Raw genomic sequence first — 19,105 nt, 5'->3', positions numbered from 1 at the left:
AGCATTTTCATACCCACTCTGCCTATTTGTTTCTCTATAGTGGATAGTGAAACCTATAATCCAGACAGTCCCCTTCATTTTGTTCTTGTCAATGAAACTATTGAAGATAACTATAATAAGTCATGTGTTGGGCTGTCTCTCACTCACCTTAGAGTCATGGTTAATAATACTGCCTATAGCCATAGACTCCCCCATGGCAAATGCAAGAAACTCTTGCTGTCAACATGCCAAACAATGATTTTTGGAAAGCCCCCCTCAGATAATGACAGCATCCCATAGAATCAATGTGTCACTGCCATATCTTATCTCCTTGATAAGCAGAATTTCTCTGGGGAAGAACAACATCTATGTACCTGGGCAGGCACAGCTCCCTGGAATGTAACCGATGTGCCCAAAAACCACATGGGCTGCTGCAGTACCTGCTACATGGGACAAGCTGTTACCAACCATTATGCAGGAAATCAGCATGGCATAATGGATATCACACCAATATTATTAGCTGCTAGACCTATCAAATGGGCAGCAGCCAGCTAGATGAATGGGTCGATATTGAGTCCAGACCCTGGCCGTGGATTTGCCTTTATGCCAAATTATACCCATACCCACTATGGACAGGCTTGTTTTATGCCACTCTTTGCCATGCTAATAATTAATGATACTGATGGCACAAATATCACTTATGCAAAATATCCCTTGTGCATTCAATACATCCTGCTGGCTCACAAATTGTTTAATCCCTGCTATGAAAGCTAAATGTATATTTATCCTTAGAGTGCCCCCCAGCAATCTGGCGTCCAGTGAGCCTGTCCAGAGAGTGGAGAAGTCCATGGGACATGAAGAATCTTCTGAATGAGATCCTACACCAGACATGGCTTGCAATTAGCCTCATCATTGCTGGGATTATTGTCCTGGTAGCTGCCATCGCCGCCACAGCCAATGCCTCTGCTTCGCTCACTCAGAGTATCCAGAATGCTCAGACTGTAAAGAATTTGTCTACTGTCAGGGAAGAAGCCTTTGCTGTTCAAAATGATTTAAATAAACTGTCCTGAGCCCCTATTTCAGTCATTCAGCAAGAACTAGACCTCCACCAGGAACAACTAGATATTCTGTTTATGATGCAAAGGCTCACTTGTGACCCCGAATTTCATAGTATTTGTAACATCTAATATGCTGTGTCTCAGAATGTAACCTAACACTTCTCCAGTTTTTCTCAGTATTTTAAGGGCGCTTGTGATGCTAACTATGTTATGACTATGCATAACCTTACTAAGGCAATTGTCAAAATCAGTGAAATGAAGGCTTCTCTCTTGACAACCTCTTCTTCCAGGGATTAACTGAACATTGGAAACACCTGATAGCCAAATTAACTAATTCTTATAATGCTTTTACCTTACCCCTGCTGTTTATAATGCTGATATTTTTTTTCTTGTGTTTTCTTATGTAACCATGTAAATGCCACTGAATGAAAAACATCAATGCTGGCTGAAGTCCATGCACCACAGTCAGAGGGGGGGAGTGATGGGAACAAGTGCATGGAGTGCTGCATACATGTCATATATGTTAAGAGCATCTGAGTGACAGGCCACTCCCCTCATGCGACCACTCAAACCAGGGTGTCAGGGGGAGCTTGGCATACCACTGCAGCCTGGGCAGAGGGGACTGTCCCCTGTGGGGGAAGAGCCATTGAACATGGGTGTGGGGGAGCTCTGTATACCACCTCACCCAGGGTATAGGGGACTGCACCCTGGGGTGGGGGGAGACTCCTTGGACCTGGGTGTTGAGGGGGAGCTCCCCATACCCCAGCACTCAGAGTCTAGAAGACAGCTCCCTGCTGGGAGGCTGAGAGCCTTTAGACCTGGGTCTCTGGGGGAGCTCCCCATACCACCCATACCCAGGCTTCCCCTGGAGGGTTGAGGCCCCTCCATCCTGAGTGTTGGGGGGATCCTCCCTCTGGGGTAGGGGCGATGCCTCGGACCTTGGGGTCAGGGTGAGCTCCGCATTCCACAGCACCCAGGGCAGAGGGTCTCCCCGCTCAGGAGGGGCGGCGAACCCTGGAACCTGTGTGTTTATGGGAGCTCAGCATGCCACCAAATGCAGGGAAGAGGGGACTACACTCTTGGGGGTGGAGGGGGGCGACCCCTCGAACCTGGGTGTCAACGGGAGCTCTGCATACCACTGCACCCAGGGAAGAAGAGACTTTCCCTTTAGTGGGGGTGGCAGCCCCTCGATCCTGGGTGTCCGTGGGAGCTCTGCATACCACCACAATCAGGGCAGAGGGGTCTCCCCCACTCTGGGGAGGGGCAACCCCTTGCATCTCCATGTCTCTGGAGCTCCGCATACCACTGCACCCAGGGAAGACGGAAGACGGGACTACCCCCTCCAGGGAGGGGCGACCCCTCGAACCTGGGTGTTGGAGGAGTTCCGAATACCACCGTACCCAGGGCAGAGGGGACTCCCCCATGGGGGGGGCGACCCCTCGAACCTGGGTGTCAGGAGGAGCTCTGCTTACCACCATACCCAGGGCAGAGGGGATCCCCCCTCCAGGGTGGGGGGGGGGGTCGACCCCTGGAACCTTGGTGTCTGGGGGAGTTCCGCATACCGCCGCACCCAGGGCAGAGGTGACTGGCTTCTGGGGGTGGCGGGGCAATGCCTTGAACCTGGGTGTTGTGGGGAGCTCCTCATACCACCACACCAAGAGCAGAGGGGAATTCCCCCCTCCGGGGGTGGGGGACCCTTGGAATCTGCATGTCCAGGGGGGCTCCACATACCACCACACCCAGGGCAGAGGGGACTCCCCCTTGGGGTGGGCGACCCCTCGAATATGGGTGTCAGGGGGAGCTTCGCATTCCACCGCATGGAAGGAAGAGGGGACTCCCCAATGTGGGGGGGGAACCCCTCAAAATTGGGTGTCAGTGGGACCTCCACATATCATCGCACCCAGGTAGAGGAGACTCCACCCTCTGGGGGCTGGAGACCCCTGGAACCTGGGAGTCAGGGGGAGCTCCACATACGACTGCACCCAAGCTAGAAAGGGACTCCCTGCTCTGGGGGGGCACCCCTCGAACCTGGGTGTCTGGGGAGCTCCGCATACCACCACATTCAGGGTGGAGAAGGACTTCCTGCTCCAGGTGGGGGCAACCCTTTGAACCTCAGTGTCTGTGAAGCTCCGCATACCACTGCACCCAGTGCACAGGGGACTACCCCCTCCGGGGGGTGGGGGTGACCCCTCAAACCTATGTGTTGGGGGAGCTCTGAATACCACTGCACCCAGGCTGGAGGGGGACTCCCCCCTCTGGGGGGCTACCCCTCGAACCTGGGTGTCAGGGGAGCTCCGCATACCACCGCACCCAGGCTAGAGGTGTCTCCCCCCTCCAGGGGAGGCCATCCCTTGAACCTGGGTGTCAGGAGGAGCTCCACAAAACATTGCACCCAGAATATAGGGGGACTCCCCCTCTGAGGGCAGCCACCTCTCAAACCTGGATGTCGGGGGGAGCTCTGCATAAACCTCACTCAGGGTAAAGGTGTACTACCCCCTCTGGGGTGGGCCACCCCTCGAACCTGGGTGTTGGGGGGAGCTCCACATACCACCACACCCAGGGTAGAGGGGGACTCCCCCCTCCGGGGAGGGAGACCCCTCGAACCTGGGTGTTGGGGGAGCTACTTATATCACCACACCCAAGATAGAGGGGACTGCCCACTCCAGGATGGAAAGCCCCTGAACCTGGGTTTTGGGGAGGAGCTCCTTATACTACCGCACCTAGGGCAGAGGGGACTGCCTGCTCCGTGGGGGAGACCCCGCGATCCTAGTTGTTGGGGGGAGCTCCACATACCCCAGCAACCAGTGTAGAGGGGACTCTACCCTCTGGGGCAGAAGAGCCCTCAAACCTGGGTGTAGGGAGGGAGAGCTCTGCACACCATGGCATCATGGGCAGATGGGACTCCCCCCCTTTGGGAGGGAGAGCTCTGGAACCTGGGTGTCTGGTTGGAGCTCTGCATACCATCACACACAGGGACGAGGGGACTCCACACTTCGGAGCTGAGACCCCTAGAACCTGGGTGTCTGGGAGGAGCTCTGCATACCTCTGCACCCCTGGAAGAGGGGACTGCCCCTCCAGGGTAAAGAGCCCTGGAACCTGAATTTCGGGGGTGGGGGGAGAGCTCTGCATACCATTGCACCCAGGGCAGAGGGGACTCCCCCCACCAGTAGGGCCGCCCCTCGAACCTGGGTGTCTGGGAGAGCTCCGCATACCACCGCACCCAGGCTAGAAGGGGACTTCCCCCTCCCGGGTGGAGACACCTAGAATCTGGGTGTCAGGGGGAGCGCTGCATACCACCGCACCCAGGGCAGAGGGGACTCCCCCCTCCGGAGGAAAGGCGACGCCTAGAACCTGGATGTCGGGGTGGGGGGAGCTCTGCATACCACCGCAACTGGGCACAGGGGACTTCCCCCCTCTGGGGGGGGGACCCCTGGAACCTGGGTGTCAGGGAGGAGCTCTGCATACCATCGCACCCAAGGCAGAGGGGACTCCTCCCTTCAGGAGGGAGAACCCTGGAACCTGGGTGTTGAGGTGGGAGCTTTGCATAACTTTGCACCCAGGGCAGAGGGGACTCCTAGGTGTCTGGGGAAGCTCTGCATAACACCACACCAAGCGCAGAAGGGGACTCCCCACACCGTGGGATCGCTCCTCGAACGTGGGTGTCGGAGGAAGCTCCGCTTACCAACACACCCAGGGTAGAGGGAGACTACCCCCTCTGAGGAAAACCACCTTTTTAACCTGGGTGTCAGAGATAGCTCCACATACCACCGCACCGAGGGCAGAGGGGGACTCCGCCCTGGGGGGGGGGGGGGAGATGCCTCTAATCTGGGTGTCCAGGGGAGCTCCGCATACTACCGCACCCAGGCTAGAAGGGGACTCCCCCCTCTGGGGGGCACACCTTGAACCTGGGTGTCAGGGGAGGTCCGCATACCACAGCACCCAGGCTAGAGGGGGACTCTCTTTTCCAGTGGGGGCCACCCCTCCAACCTGTGTATCAGGTGGAGCTCCTCATACCACCGCACCCAGGCTGGAGGGGGACTCCCCCCTCCAGGAGGGCCACCCCTCGAACCTGGGTGTCTGGGAGAGGTCTGCATACCACAGAACCCAGGGTAGAGGGAAACTCCCCCCTCTGGTGGGAGGAGACACCTTGAACCTGGGTGTCAGGGGGAGCTGCGCATACCCCTGCACCCAGGGCAGAGGGGACTCCCTCCTTCAGAGAAAGGACAACGCCTAGAACCTGGGTGTCCTGGGGAGCTCCGTATACCATCACACCCAGGGCACAGGGGACTCCCCCCCTCTGGGGTAAGACCCCTGGAACCTGGGTATCAGTGGGGAGCTCTGCATACCATCGCACCCAAGGCAGAGGAGACTCCCCTCCCCCTCCTGGGGGGAGAGCCCCACTGCACCCAGAGTAGAGGGGGACTCCCCCCTCCGTGTGGGAGACCCCTCGAACCTGGGTGTTGGGGGGAGCTCCGCATACCACCGCACCCAGGGTAGAGGGGGACGTTCACCTCCAGGGAGGAAAGCCCTTGAACCTGGGTTTTGGGGAGGAGCTTCTTATAGCTCCTTACACTACTGCACCCAGGGTAGAGGGGACTGCCCCCTTCATGGGGGAGACCCTTGAACCGGAGTTTCACAGGTTGCTCCCCATACCCCCCGCAATCAGGGTAGAGGTGGACCCCCCCATCAGGGGGGAGACCCCTCGAACTTGGGTGTCATGGGGAGCTCCGTATACCTCCTCACCCAGAGTAGAGGAGACTGCTGCTCCTGGGGGAAGACCCCGCGAACTGGGGTGTGAGGGGGGAGGCTCCCCATACCCCGCACCCAGGGTCAAGGGGATGCCCCCCTGATACGGAGACCCCTCGGACCTGGGTATCGGGAGAGTCCCCCATATATCCGCACCCAGGGTCGAGAAGACAGCCCCCCTTGGGGCTGAGACCTCTAGAATCTGGGTCTCGGGGGTAGTTCCCCATACCACTGCACCCAGGCTAGAGTGGACTCCCACTTCCTGGGAGGGGGAGACCCCTCGATCCTGGGTGTCAGGTGGAGCTCCCCATACCACCGCACCCAGGGTAGAGGGAACTCCCCCCTTCAGGGGGTAGACCTCTGAACCCTGGTGTCGGGGGAGCTCCCCACCACACCCAGGGTATAGGGGATCCTCCGTCCAGTGAGAGGACCCTTCTAACCTAGGTGTCTGGGGGAGCCTTGTATACCCTCGCACCCAGGGTAGAAGGGACTCCCCCCTCTAGAAGGGAGACCCCTTGAACCTGGGTTTTGGGCAGAGATCCCCACAGCATTGAGGTTAGAGGGGACTCCCCTCTCCAGGGGGAGACTCTCGAACCTGGGTGTCAGGTGGAGCTCTGTAGACCATTGCCCCCAGGGTAGAGGGGACTCCTCCCTCCTGGGGGGAGACCCCTTGAACCTGGGTGTCAGGGGGAACTCTGTATACCATCTCTGCCAGAGTAGAGGGGACTCTCATCTTCAGGGGGAGACCCCTGGAACCTAGTTGTCAGGGGGAGCTCTGTATACTATTTCTCATTTTTCTGGTTTTACATGATGTAGAATCTCACCCATTTTGTTGTTATATAGGTTCATAGGGGTAGTAATGTCTGATTCATTCTACTGTCCCTTCTACCCCATTGCCCCTCCCCTCCCTTTTCTCACCTCTACCAAATCTAAAGTAATTAACTATTCTTCCATAGCTCCCCGCACTGTGAATTATCATGGGCATATCAAAGAATATATTGTACCTTTTTTAAAGTCATAAATTATTTTGTAACTGGTTAAAAGAAACTCTTTGGTTATAACAATATAGTTGACACCCTAAATATATGTAACTAGGTATATGTATGCATCTGAGAAGTATATCTGTTTAAGTCTTGTCTAAGTGTTATGTAAAAGTTTACAAAATGAAAGTTTTTGTAACTTTACCAGCAAGATAACCAATAAGTGCTCTTTTATGCATTGTATCTTACATAGAAAGGCCACACTGTCATTTGAAAATGTGTCTTACATCTGTTTGCTTTAACTAAGTCAATTTCTGACCATTAACACTATTTCCTCAGTGTATAAGATTTCAGGCTATCCTTTGATTTTTGTTAACCCAGGCAGACCTGTGACTCTTTGTTCCCATACACTCTGGACTCTAAATTGTACTTTAAAAAAGTTAAACTTGGGTAAATGTAAAAGTTAGGGCAGCCCTTTGCAAAGATGTTGTTATCCAAACTAAAAATCACTTATAGCAAAATCCTGGATTTGTCTAGAAATAACACACTTAATTGGTATCTATTCATGTCCTTTGATGTTTTATAGCTGGATGAAGTTACCAGTTGTCAATAAAGTTATATAGAGAATTTTGTGTTACTCTTCAGAATTTAATTAGAATTAAAGTCCATTTTTGGAAGATAATGAGAGCCTGATCTGTGTAAAGGTGACACTGTAAACATGGAAGCATTTTGTATTTTTTTCACAAAAGAAAGTGAAAAGCTCTTAGCCTGTCTTTGATTCAGGTGTCAGATGTAATATTGTATTGTTATGTGTGAAGAGCTGTGTCTTACTGAGCAAAAACTCTGCCTTCAACCATATTACATGTTAGAATGGCTCCAAACTAGGGTAGACATCAGCCCATTTAAAGTTGTGCCCAAAATATTGATTTTTGTTGTAAAGATTACTGTGATCTCAAACAGGGGATATAATATATAACTAAGATTCAAGATTTTTATAAAGTCATTTTTCTTGATTCATAGCTATTATACAAACTGAATGTTTTTGCTCTTTTAATTTCATTTTGTATTTTCCTTGTAAAATTTATAAATATTGCCCAGTAGTGTTTTGCAGGGGCCAACTATTTGGTGGAATGGAAAATAAATTTTGCCCGATTCCTCAACTTTGCCCCAAGGTTCCAGGACGAGAAGCAAGTTCAAATGTTTGCTCCTTTTGCTTCCATACATCAAATGGCATTCTGGCCTGTTCACCGAGTTTCTGGATTTTCCTTCCTGCTTTTCTTCTCCGAATAGATCTCTCTGGAAAGACAGTTCCCCCACAGTACGCATGCACGCGCATGCATGCACACACACACTCCTCTACTACCATGTATAAACCTTTCTCTGAGAGGAAGGAGACAGAGTAGAGATCTTTTCAGATTTGAGAAACAATGTTGGTTGAAAGCCATATTTCAAAAAGAATCAAACATCAATCACAACTTACCCCATTCTGCCAGTATTGTAGTGAGCTTTTTTGCCACTATCACTAAAAGACCCGACAAGAACAATTTTAGAGGAGGAAAAGATTATTTGGGGGCTCACGGTTTCAGAGGCCTCGGTCTACAGAGAGCCACCTATGTTCCTCAGAGCTCAAGGACAGCTGAACATCACCATGAAAGTGTGGCAGAAGGAAGAGGCTCAAGACATCCCTCCAGAAAGCAGAAGAGAGTGAGTTCTGCTCATCAAGGACAAAATAGAATCCCAAAGGCATGCCCCAGGGACCCACCTCCTCTAGCCACCAGCCTACCAGCCTATGGTTGTCATTCCATTAATCCCTAAGGCTTTTCTAACCCAATCATTTCTCCTCTAAACCCAAACATTTCTCTTCTAAATCTCATCTTACACATGAGATTTTTGCAGGGGACCTCGATTATACTAACAGCCAGTGATTTCTTTGGGGATTTTGATGAGTCTGGACTTAGTGGATAATAGGGCCAATTAACTGAGTACTCCATAAACAGATTGTTTCACAGGTATTCAGGACTCAAGGCTAGGAGATCAGGACTTTCTGCAAATACCAAAGAACCAAGAAACTGAACTCAGGATCTGATCCTATAACCAAGGTTTGTCTTCAGGCCTGTTATGTATTTGTGCATAATCCAGGAAAACTGGGAAAGTGACTGGACTGAAAGCCCGAATCTCCTCTCAGTTCAAATTGAAGTACATATGATTTCACAAACTGCCTTGTTCAGTAACAAAACTGTCACATTCTATTGACATTTGTAGCATGCTTTTGAAATGGGGCACAATTATTAATCATCTTAATTTATGTACAAAGTATATGCATAAATTACATTTATTCCAATTAAAAATTAGTGAACTATTATTGTATCAGGAAGAATGCATCCCCCACAAAAATGTCACTGTTGCGTTGGGTATAAAGCTCAGGGGTAGGCCACTTGTCTAGCACAGATGAGACCCTGGGTTGGATCTCCCACTCTGTAAGAAGTATTGTTAGTATTCTGTCTTTCTGTTAATGACTCACTAGGTACTGGGGTCTGGCAATAGAGAACAGGGGTATGACACGGGTGAAACCCCTCAAAATGGGCTCCATCCTTTTTTGCAATAGACAGTTATACTAGTGTATACTGAGGGGGAGCATGTAATGCTATGTGAACTCAAAGTGGACACCTACGCGAGTCTGGAGGGGCATGGGAGCTACAGAGATTGGGAAAAACAACAACAACAACAACAACAACAACAACAACAACAACAACAAAAACCTTAGCCAATTCCTAAAGCTACAGTAGGTAGATGGACAAAGCAATATTAAGGAACAATTCCTTAAAGGGAAGAATAGCATTTATGTATGCATACACTTGTGAGACATTTACTTGCAGCATATTTAGTCTAGCTAGAATTAACTGTTGAGAAGGGAATGGTAAAAATGAGTTAATTTATGATGGATAAGAAAGATAGGGATTAACATTTGTAAACACATGTACCCACCCTTAATCAATCCCATCCCACCAAGAATGGTACTAACTTATGAGGAAGAGTTGGGCAGAAGGAAAGACTTACCAGGCTTCCTCAACAGGGCATGTTGGTGAGTCCTGTTCACCAGCAATATGCCTTTAATAAAACAGACTTCTGCAGAGCCTGCCCCATAGGGACTAGAGATCTCAATCATAGCTAAAAGCGAACAAAGGAAACAAATTCCTTCCACCTGTTCTCCCAGTTCCCCAAATGTTCATGATCTTCTTCAGCAAAAATATATTTTAATTATTTTGCATTATAATTCTACACTGTTATATTTGTACACATGCACAATATATTTAAAAATTTCATCTTCTCATATTTACTTTTCCCTCAAGGTATTTGTAACACATCCCCATCCCATCACTTAAATACAGCATAGGAATATAGAGTCACAGCACAAGCATCAGTTAGCCCACAACTGAGTTCCATTCATCCCCATCTCCCCAAGTCTAATGTGCAGAGCACAAATGGATACATGAAACAGGCAAGCCCAGAATGAAGTCAGCTCTAGGCCTCTGCGTGGCCCTCTCCCCTCCACCACAGTCCTCTCCTCCTCTCCCTCCCCAAACAGGCCTCCTGGTTTCTGAGCTACCAAGGAACTTTCTTTGGGTGCGATTACAGGACTTTAAATCATGTATGTAAGAAATTAAAACAAGGAAAAAATTAAAAAAGAAGAAAAGAAAACAGCCTGTGATAAACCTACTGCTCCATAGAAAGTTTGAAATATCTCCCTCATCCTAATCAGCAATGACAGCTCTTCTCCTCTTTACCACAAATGCTGGTTGTTTTGAAGCAATTGCCATCTCAGACTACTCCATGGTGCTGCTTCCCTGTGGGCCTTTTCCCAGATGCAGAGGCCGAGAGGAAAAGCCCTACACGTTTACATGAAGATTCCTATAAAGACGGTTACCTACAAAGTTCTCAAGTCCAAGAATTAGAAGGTGGAAAGAGCTTAGACGCAGGCAGTCTGTATAGGAGACATTCATTTACAAGAGACAGGAGGGGAGGAAGAGGGTACAAAAATCTCCAAATCTTCCAGAGCCTTAGAAGCTGAATATTAGCAAAAGTCCACCTTTCCCAGGCTTTGGTGGGATACTTTATAAACTTCTATCAGCTTGGGCCAGTGACTTGGCAAGGTCACAATAAAAAAGACAAAACAGAACATCTCCAAAGGACCATCTTACCCAGACAGTAAGGGCCCTGACTGGTGGTCCAATTGTGCTGACCAATAGTAGTGGTCAGATTTGTTCTAGTGACCAAATTTGACTAGGTCAACTGAGTAGATTACAAATGGGGGAAGAGACTAAAGAAACAATACTTAGGGCAAGGGATAGGACCTATAGATTTAAGATCACGTACATCTTTCATACTGATATTTCCAGCCATTCTCCAATTACATGGGCAACCTGAGCTAGCTGTTCCTGTGTCATTATCTACATGTACAAGACTGAGCAATCACACCGTCAAACTCCTTATACTGAATATTCCCAGTTTCCTCAATCAGAAGGATGCTCATGGGAGCATACTGATAAGGGACACAGGAGGGCTGGGGGACATTCTTGTCCACCAGCTCATTGACAAGGTTTTGAATGATGGCATGATTGGGGGAATTGAGACCATGGTGTAGTACCCGAGGACAGGATCCCTTACAGTAGTTTGGGGTATAGTTGATGAGGGGCAATGATCCAATGATCCCAGCCCAGCTGCTGGAAGGTGACTTTAAAAGAATGAAGGGAACACTGATTATTTACAGACTGATTATTTGCATACCCATGTTGTTTCTGGGAAGAGTCAGAAAACCTAGGCAGGATGCTGCCTGCTTGCCAGACCCTCCTCAAAAGAGAAGATCCCCTTTCTAATATTTCCTCTAGTCCACTGGGAAGTTTAGCCTTCCAGCCACTTTTATGAGTGTCATTGAAATAGAGTAGCACAAACACAGTGTCCAAAGGTGAAGTGCCATTCCATTGGATCCCAGGAACCATGCTACCTTTTTGCTGCTGACACATAAAGTGGAGTCTTAGGACCCTGTGACGCTTGTGATTCCAGTGTCTGCAGAATGTGTTGTGTGATGTCCATCTCTGGCTTTAGACGTCAGAGAAGGCTTTGAGGAATTTCTTCCTGAAGGAAAGTGGTTGGTTGGGCTTTGTGGGGCCCGGGGCTCCACATGGCAGGATAAATTAAAGTGAGCTAGGTGGAGTTGATGATAAACCACAGTGGCTCTGACTAGTTGGTACACTTCCCGCTTTGGTCCGAGAGGAAAGTCCAGGGTTTGCATATACCGGGAATCTGCACACATAAGATGGAACAGGGTTAGGGGATTACTGTCTTGTCTGGATATTGAGCCTGAAAATCCTTTACAAAACTGTTCAAGAGAAACACAGCTGTAATCAGCCCTGAAATTAACTCAAGGTAATAATATCTATCATTTGTTGAACACTTGCAAATGTACGAGATGTTTTATATTTATAAACTCTTGAATCTTCAATGGTCTTATGAGAGACTTATTATTCCTGTTTTGCAGACAAGGAAATTGAGGCTCACAGAAGCTATGTCAAAGGACACACACCCAAGTGCTGGATGTATCTCAGTGGGAGAGCACTTTTGCCTAGCATATGTAAGGCCCTGGGTTCAATCCCAGCACCACAGAAACCAAAACCATGAAGGACACATAGCCAGTATAAGGTAAAGTTAAAATTTGAACTCAAGCTGGTTGCCATTAAGAAAAGAAACATACCATTGGCCAAGAAGTTAGTCAGGGGAGGGAGGAGGTAAGTAAGGGAAGAGGAAATACTGTGAATGAAATTGATCAAATTATGTCATGTCCATGTAAAATGTGTCATAATGAATCTATTATGTATAACTATAGTGCACCAATAAAAAATAAAACACTAAAGAAAGTAATGTTGTCTCACTTTTAGATCACTTTACAGTTCTAGACTCAGGGGAAAAACTCAAGCATAGAAGAGTTTAGAAGATCAATTATATTATTGATTAATAAGGTGACCAAAAGACATGTTGAAACATACATGGATTAAGGGTCCTTATTTCAGAGAGAACATGTGGCCTTTCGTTTCTTGGGATTGGCTCTGATTGCTAACCCACAGGGAGGTTGAGGAGGGGAACAATAGAAATCCATTGGATTCGACAAAGGGGAAGGAAGGGGGGGGGGAAATAGGAAAGACAGAAGAAACTTGGCCATAACTTTCCTAGCCTTGTATTTGTACACACGACCAGGAAAACTCCACACAAGAGTGGGATCCTAAATAGAATAAGTTATACTCCATGTATGTATATTCTGCCAAAATAGTCTACTGTTATGTGTAACTAAAAATAATAAAAGAGTTTTAAAATATTTTTAAAAGTGTCCCGATTTCACATCACTATACAGATGCAGGTTTTGGGCAACAATTCAGTATTGTGCGCTATTCTGTCATTGTTTTAAATCCAGGACCAAGGCACCACAAAATAATTATGTCACTAGTGGGGACAGCTATTTTTGCCGTTTCTGTCTTTCAACAACTTCAAGAATTGCTTCTTGGGCTGGGGCGGTAGCTCAGTGGCAGAGTGTTTGCCTAGCATGTGAGAGGCACTGGGTTTGATCCTCAGCACCACATAAAAATAAATAAAATAAAGGCATTCTGTCCATCTACAATGACAAGTTTGTTTTTTTTTTATTTGCTTAAGTATCTTTTGGCCATTTCTCTTTTAACTCCCCATCTCTCCCTTTTCCATTCCTTTCTAGAAATGGCTCTCCATTTTCCCCATTCTTTTTACCATCACTTCTCTAAATACCATCTCAACAAGGCCTTGATCACCAATATTTTGTTTGCTGACAGATCTATTAAAAACTACATGCCCCTTAGCAATTGAGAGACTTAATCCAAACTGTTGTGTTGACACCCAGTGGCCAAAGGGTAGGAAGGCTGGGCCTGCAGAGTTCCCAACTTGTGCTCCTCCCCCTCCTGGTAAAGGTCAAGAGCAAAGACCAGTCATCTCAGGAAAAGGTCTTCTCTCTCCTTTACAAACATCTTAGTAAGTATTTCCACATTAATCTATGTATTATTCATTCATCTAATCCTCCTCCACCAAATCCACAAGTCTTGGATTGTAATAGTGCTGGGGATTAAACAGAACTCTTTAATATTTTGATGTTCCAGAGTACTTCTAAAAGTTTGTATTCTAACTCATGCTAAACACACCCTCAGGATTGGGGCACTCACTAGCCATCATTCACACAGGCCCAAGTCAGACCTGTGTTTGCTTTCTTATGTTATTCCACACCCCTGTCTTACAATAAACTTTCCTAGAGGCCCACCCATACACCCATGCCACCCTGCCTGAAAAAGAACCCAACCCAAACCTCTAGCAAGCTGTCTAGTGAGGAACTGCCCTTTCCTTTCAGATCTTGACCTCACCTGTTTCCTGAAGCAGAGTGGGGTTGCTGAGGATCAGAGCCAGGAAGGTCTGCTCAGAACCTTCCAGGAAAAGGAAGGACTCATACATCCCTTGTGACTGAATCTGTCATTTGCTTCTGTATCCATTCCAGAGGCTCTAAGATACCTGTATGCTTCATAGTCGGCCCGGGATATGTGCCTAATTGTTGGCATCCTCCTTCTGAGACTCACAGTATCAGTACAAACTTGACTTGGTCTGCTTTGTGCTGCAGTTAGGAACGGAATCTGGGGCCCTCCTCAGGGCTTCTGAGACCCCACCTCTCACCAGCCTCATATCCTGCCATTCCCTGCAGTGCTCTCTAGACTCCAGCCACAAATAGGACATTCTTCCTTCCACCTGCTAGGCCTTCGCACACATTGTTCCTTAAGCCTAAGTCAGGTGTCTCTCCACTCTTGTCATGTCTCCCTTCTTAACTGGCCTCTGCTCAAAGGTTCCCTCTTCAAAGGTACCTTCACATAACCCCACGGAAAGAGACCACTTCATTGCTATTCTCAATCATACCCTAGTTCATCATTTGACAGCATTTGCCACAATTTGCAACTTAACTCTTTGTACATTTATCTCCCCACCAGAACACGTGCTCCAAGCCAGTAGCTTTGCCTGTCTTTATCACATTTATGTGCTCAGCCCTCAGTAAGTGCTGAATAAATATTTGTTGAGTGAATTTCCACCTACACCAAGTTATTTTCTCTTTCCTAAAACAGGATGAACTTCTCTGCCAATGAAATCGGCTCCTTACTCCTCCTTTCCCAAGTGCCAGCTTAAATATTACCTTCTCAATGAGGCCTTCCAACATTATCTCTGTTTCCCTATCTCTGATCCAAACAGTTAGCCATTTGTGTGTGTGTGTGTGCGTGTGTGTATGTGTGTGTGTATGTGTGTGTGTGTATGTGTTGCTGGGGATTGAACCCAGGGCATTGTGCATCTGAGGCAAGCACTCTACCTACTGCATTATATCCCCAGGCCTGAGCCATTTCTTCTCTGGAGTCCTGGGATCCCAATTGCTTATCCTTTTCTAAGCACTTGTAACATTATCTACCTTTTCTATTATACTAGTGCAAGGATGGCCTTAGGCCTTAGCCTAAGCAACTGCATTTTAAAATTCCAGTTTGCAATCTGCAGTCTTACCAGGCACATCTACAGAGCCTTCGAGTATGGCCCTCGGGCCCAAACAAGTCATTTCTCCCCACCCTGAGAAGCTCAGAGTGAAGTCTCTGTCATGTTGTCCTCATCCCAATAAGGGGGAGAGGCAAGAAAAATCAGGATGCGGACCACAAACCAGATGCTTTAACCCCAGGGCAAATGACATCACTGAGAAATTCGATGGCAGCTGATAGGGATTGAAAGGGTGGTCAGAAGCCCCAAAATTTAGTATAAATGGTGGAGCAAATGAACAGACATTCAGCCAGCCTGCACTGAGGCCCTCACACTGGAGAGCCTCATGAGAACCTGGACTGACATCCCAACTCTTTTCATAATCTCTCTCAAGCTTCTATCCCACCCCTCTGCTTCTTCCTCAAGCTCTCAAACTCTACAGCCACATCTTGACCCTGGTGAGAGCTGCAACTTCTCCCTAGGTCTCTCTCCTAAACTGGCTGCCAGCTCCACCCCAGGAGAAGCCTGCCTTGGTTCCTGATCTGATCACCATGGTCTGAGTGAGTGTGCCTCCACTGGTCTTAAAGCCTAAGGTTTGAGACTTTTGATCTGACACTTGAGTGTCAGGTCAGTGGCGGTGACTTAGGAACAAAGCACCAAGAATCCTGAGCACCAGAAAGAAACACCAATGAGGCACCAATGGAAACACCTGTCAATCAGCAGGATCTCCTGGCTAATGCTTGTCAATCAGCAGGATCTCCTGACCAATCCTGGTCTCAGCCAGTTCCCCAGACCATCTCCAGTGGGACAAGGGACTCTAAAAACACCTTTTCCTGTCCCAAGTCCTTCCCCTCCTGCCATAAGCTTTATAAAATTCCAGTCCTGTAGAGCCCCCATGCAGTTTCTCCTCATACCCTTTTCCTGTCCACTCTGTCTCAATAAAGCCTCCTTCAGCAGCCTTTTAAATCTGCCTCCTTTGGTTACCGCCCATTGCCTGACCTCCCACCTGGTGCCTAAACTTGGGAGAGATTTTTGGGCTTCTCCCACAGGGGATCCAAGTCCATCCCTTCCCCTTTCAAATGAACCTGGAAAATTCCTGAGCTGCTCTTTCCCTCTCTTCATCAGGGCCAAAAGGAGTGGGGTAAGTTCCCTTGTCTCTCCCGACTTTACAGCCCCTTTCCGACTGTGGGGTCTATCCTTAAGTCACACGCATACCATAGATCCTGCACATCCCTTTCAAGTCTCTGGGAACCGTGGAGACACCCCAGTCCTCCTGAAAGCCCCCCTCCATCCATTTGGGCCCCCAAGTGGGTTGCTGGGATGCCTCACCCTCTGCCCAGCCCTTATTCATTCCTCATGTTCCAAATGTCCAGTCCTGGACTTCCACCATGCTGGGGCCCACCAAACTCACAACTTCTCACCAACCCTCTCCTTCTTTTACTAATCATTATAATCTCTCTCAAGCTTCTATCCCAACCCACAGATGGCGCTTCTACATCCAAGTCACATGGCAGCAGGATGGCACCACCCACTCTCAGTTTATGGGTCAAGGCGATTGCCCTTCCCCTGGCTGCAATTGGGTGGTACCCCTTAATGTTACTGGATTGCTACCTCGTCCCACTTATGTTTAGCAACGCTATGCTTCATAGCAGACCAAACTGAGGAATCTTGTAAGTGCTGGCCTGACACCTATGACGGGGTGCCTTTATAATTCATGCAAGAAACGATTCCTAGATAAGCCTTGCTATGAGAATCAAGCATACACCAAATTAACTCATGGGACCCGAAGTGGGCTTCGGGTGTTGATGGTAAATTCTATTTTTGGGGTTTTTCCAAGCACCCCTCAGCCTCTAAAAAATATGGAGAGCTTATATACATGTGTTCTCTCAAATTCACATAACCACCCAGGAGCAAGAGAAGAACTCCAACACGAGCAGAATGCAGTTGCCCATCCCAAAGCTGACCCTTTCTCATGGATGGCCCTAATACATCAGGGCCTTCAGCTTCTCAATTTAGCCAAAGTTAATAACATTTCACACTGTTTCTTCTGCACAGGTTTGGATCATACTCCATTAACTGCAATTCCCATTGATCTTCCTCTCCATACCTCAACTAGACCCCACGGTCCCCCCTCTCCAGCCTTTGAGGAAGTACTTCTTGTTTGTAATTCATTAGGAAATTTCCCTTGCTGCTACACTTCCTCTGGTTCAGCACCCTGTGACCAGATGGTTCAAATTTCTTCCCCAACCTTTGCTCCACTGGGGTTCTTTTTCTGGTGCAGTGGTGCCCTAACAAAAAAAAAAAGTTTAAGCCTCAACATGCCCTTTGCTTTTTGTGTTCCTTCCACCTTGGTCCCTCAATTAACTCTGTACAGTGAGGCTGAATTAACATGGCTTGTTACTACCTCCCTTTCAAGGACAAGACAGGCCATCTTTCTAACAGTAGTAGTTGGACTCTCCCTGGCCTCCTCCCTTGCTGCCTCCGAACTGGGGAAAGGAGGACTTGGTTATACAGTAACCACTACTCAGAAGCTTGAACAACAACTTTGGGAAGCAGTAGAGGTGTCTGCTACATCCCTGGCATCCCTACAAAGGCAAATAACATCCATTGCCCAAGTTTCATTACAGAACCTTGGAGCCTTAGATCTCCTGACAGCAGACAAAGGAGGAACCCGGCTATTCCTGAACCAAGAATGCTGCTACTATATCAATGAAACTGGATTGGTCCAAAAGAATGTCAACACCCTCTGTCATTGTTTGGATGAAAAGCTTAAACAGCAACAATCAAATGACCCTTGGTCAGGCTGGCTAAACTCAACCCTCATTTTGTGGCCGACTGCATTCTCACTCCTATATTAGTGATAGGATTTCTATTAATGATTGCTCCCTGCCTCCTCAGGGTCGCTGGAATGCCCATGGGTGAGATTGCCAGAGTGACCTACAACTGGATGATCTTACATGCCTACAGTGGCCTTCATAAGGAATCAACACCCAAGCCACTCCCCTTCCCCTACCCCCTCCCATGCTCCCCTAAGCCAGCAGAAAGCAGCCAGATGAAATTCGCAGCCCTACATCAAAAAAGTCCAGATGTCAGGTCAGTGGCGGTGACTTAGGAACAAAGCACCAAGCAGCCTGAGCACTGGAAAGAAACATCAATCAGGCGACAATCAGCAGGATCTCCTAGTTAATACCTGTCAATGAGCAGGGTCTCCTGACCAATCCTGGTCTCAGCCAGTTCCCCAGACCATCTCCAGTGGGACAAGGGACTCTAAAAACACCTTTTCCTGTCCCAAGCCCTTCCCCTCCTGCCATAAGCTTTATAAAATTCCAGTCCTGTAGAGCCCCCATGTGGTTTCTCCCTATACCCTTCTCCTGTCCACATTGTGGGTCTGATTGAGTTCCCCCTAGGAGTGAGTCTCAATAAAGCCTCCTTCAGCAGCCTTTTAAATCTGCCTCCTTTGGTTGCTGCCCATTGGGTGACCTCACACTGAGCATGCAGAGGGAATGTCTGTCATGAACCTGTTATGAATAAGTGTGTTTGCAGTGCTTAGAGTTAATCTAGAATAGTTTGCTGTGAATTGATTTTTCTCTAATGTAGTACCTAGAATTAAGGATTGTCTTTTCTTAAGAACCTATAGAGTGAAATTTTATTGAGTGATTTGAGTGAAAAAGGGCAGAAACGCATGGACATTATTTTTCCCCCTTGACTGCATAAGTCATACCTTTTGCCTGTCATGATGACTAGAAGCTCCTAGAAATCAAAGTAGTTATTTGCCCA

At 48.1% G+C, this 19,105-nt stretch overlaps 1 pseudogene; it reads right to left on the bottom strand.

Annotated features, from left to right (window-relative positions):
* Positions 1-11,207: 11,207 nt before the first annotated feature.
* Positions 11,208-12,053, bottom strand: LOC124079686 (bone morphogenetic protein 15-like; annotated as a pseudogene).
* Between the last annotated feature and the right edge of the window lie 7,052 nt (positions 12,054-19,105).

Source organism: Marmota monax, unplaced genomic scaffold (assembly GCF_021218885.2).
Source record: "Marmota monax isolate L192 unplaced genomic scaffold, Marmota_monax_Labrador192_F-V1.1 WCK01_AAM20220418_F8-fsc00176, whole genome shotgun sequence".
Lineage (NCBI taxonomy): Eukaryota > Metazoa > Chordata > Mammalia > Rodentia > Sciuridae > Marmota > Marmota monax.
Note: the sequence above shows the minus strand (reverse complement) of the source record. Positions and strands in the feature narration are given on the sequence as shown.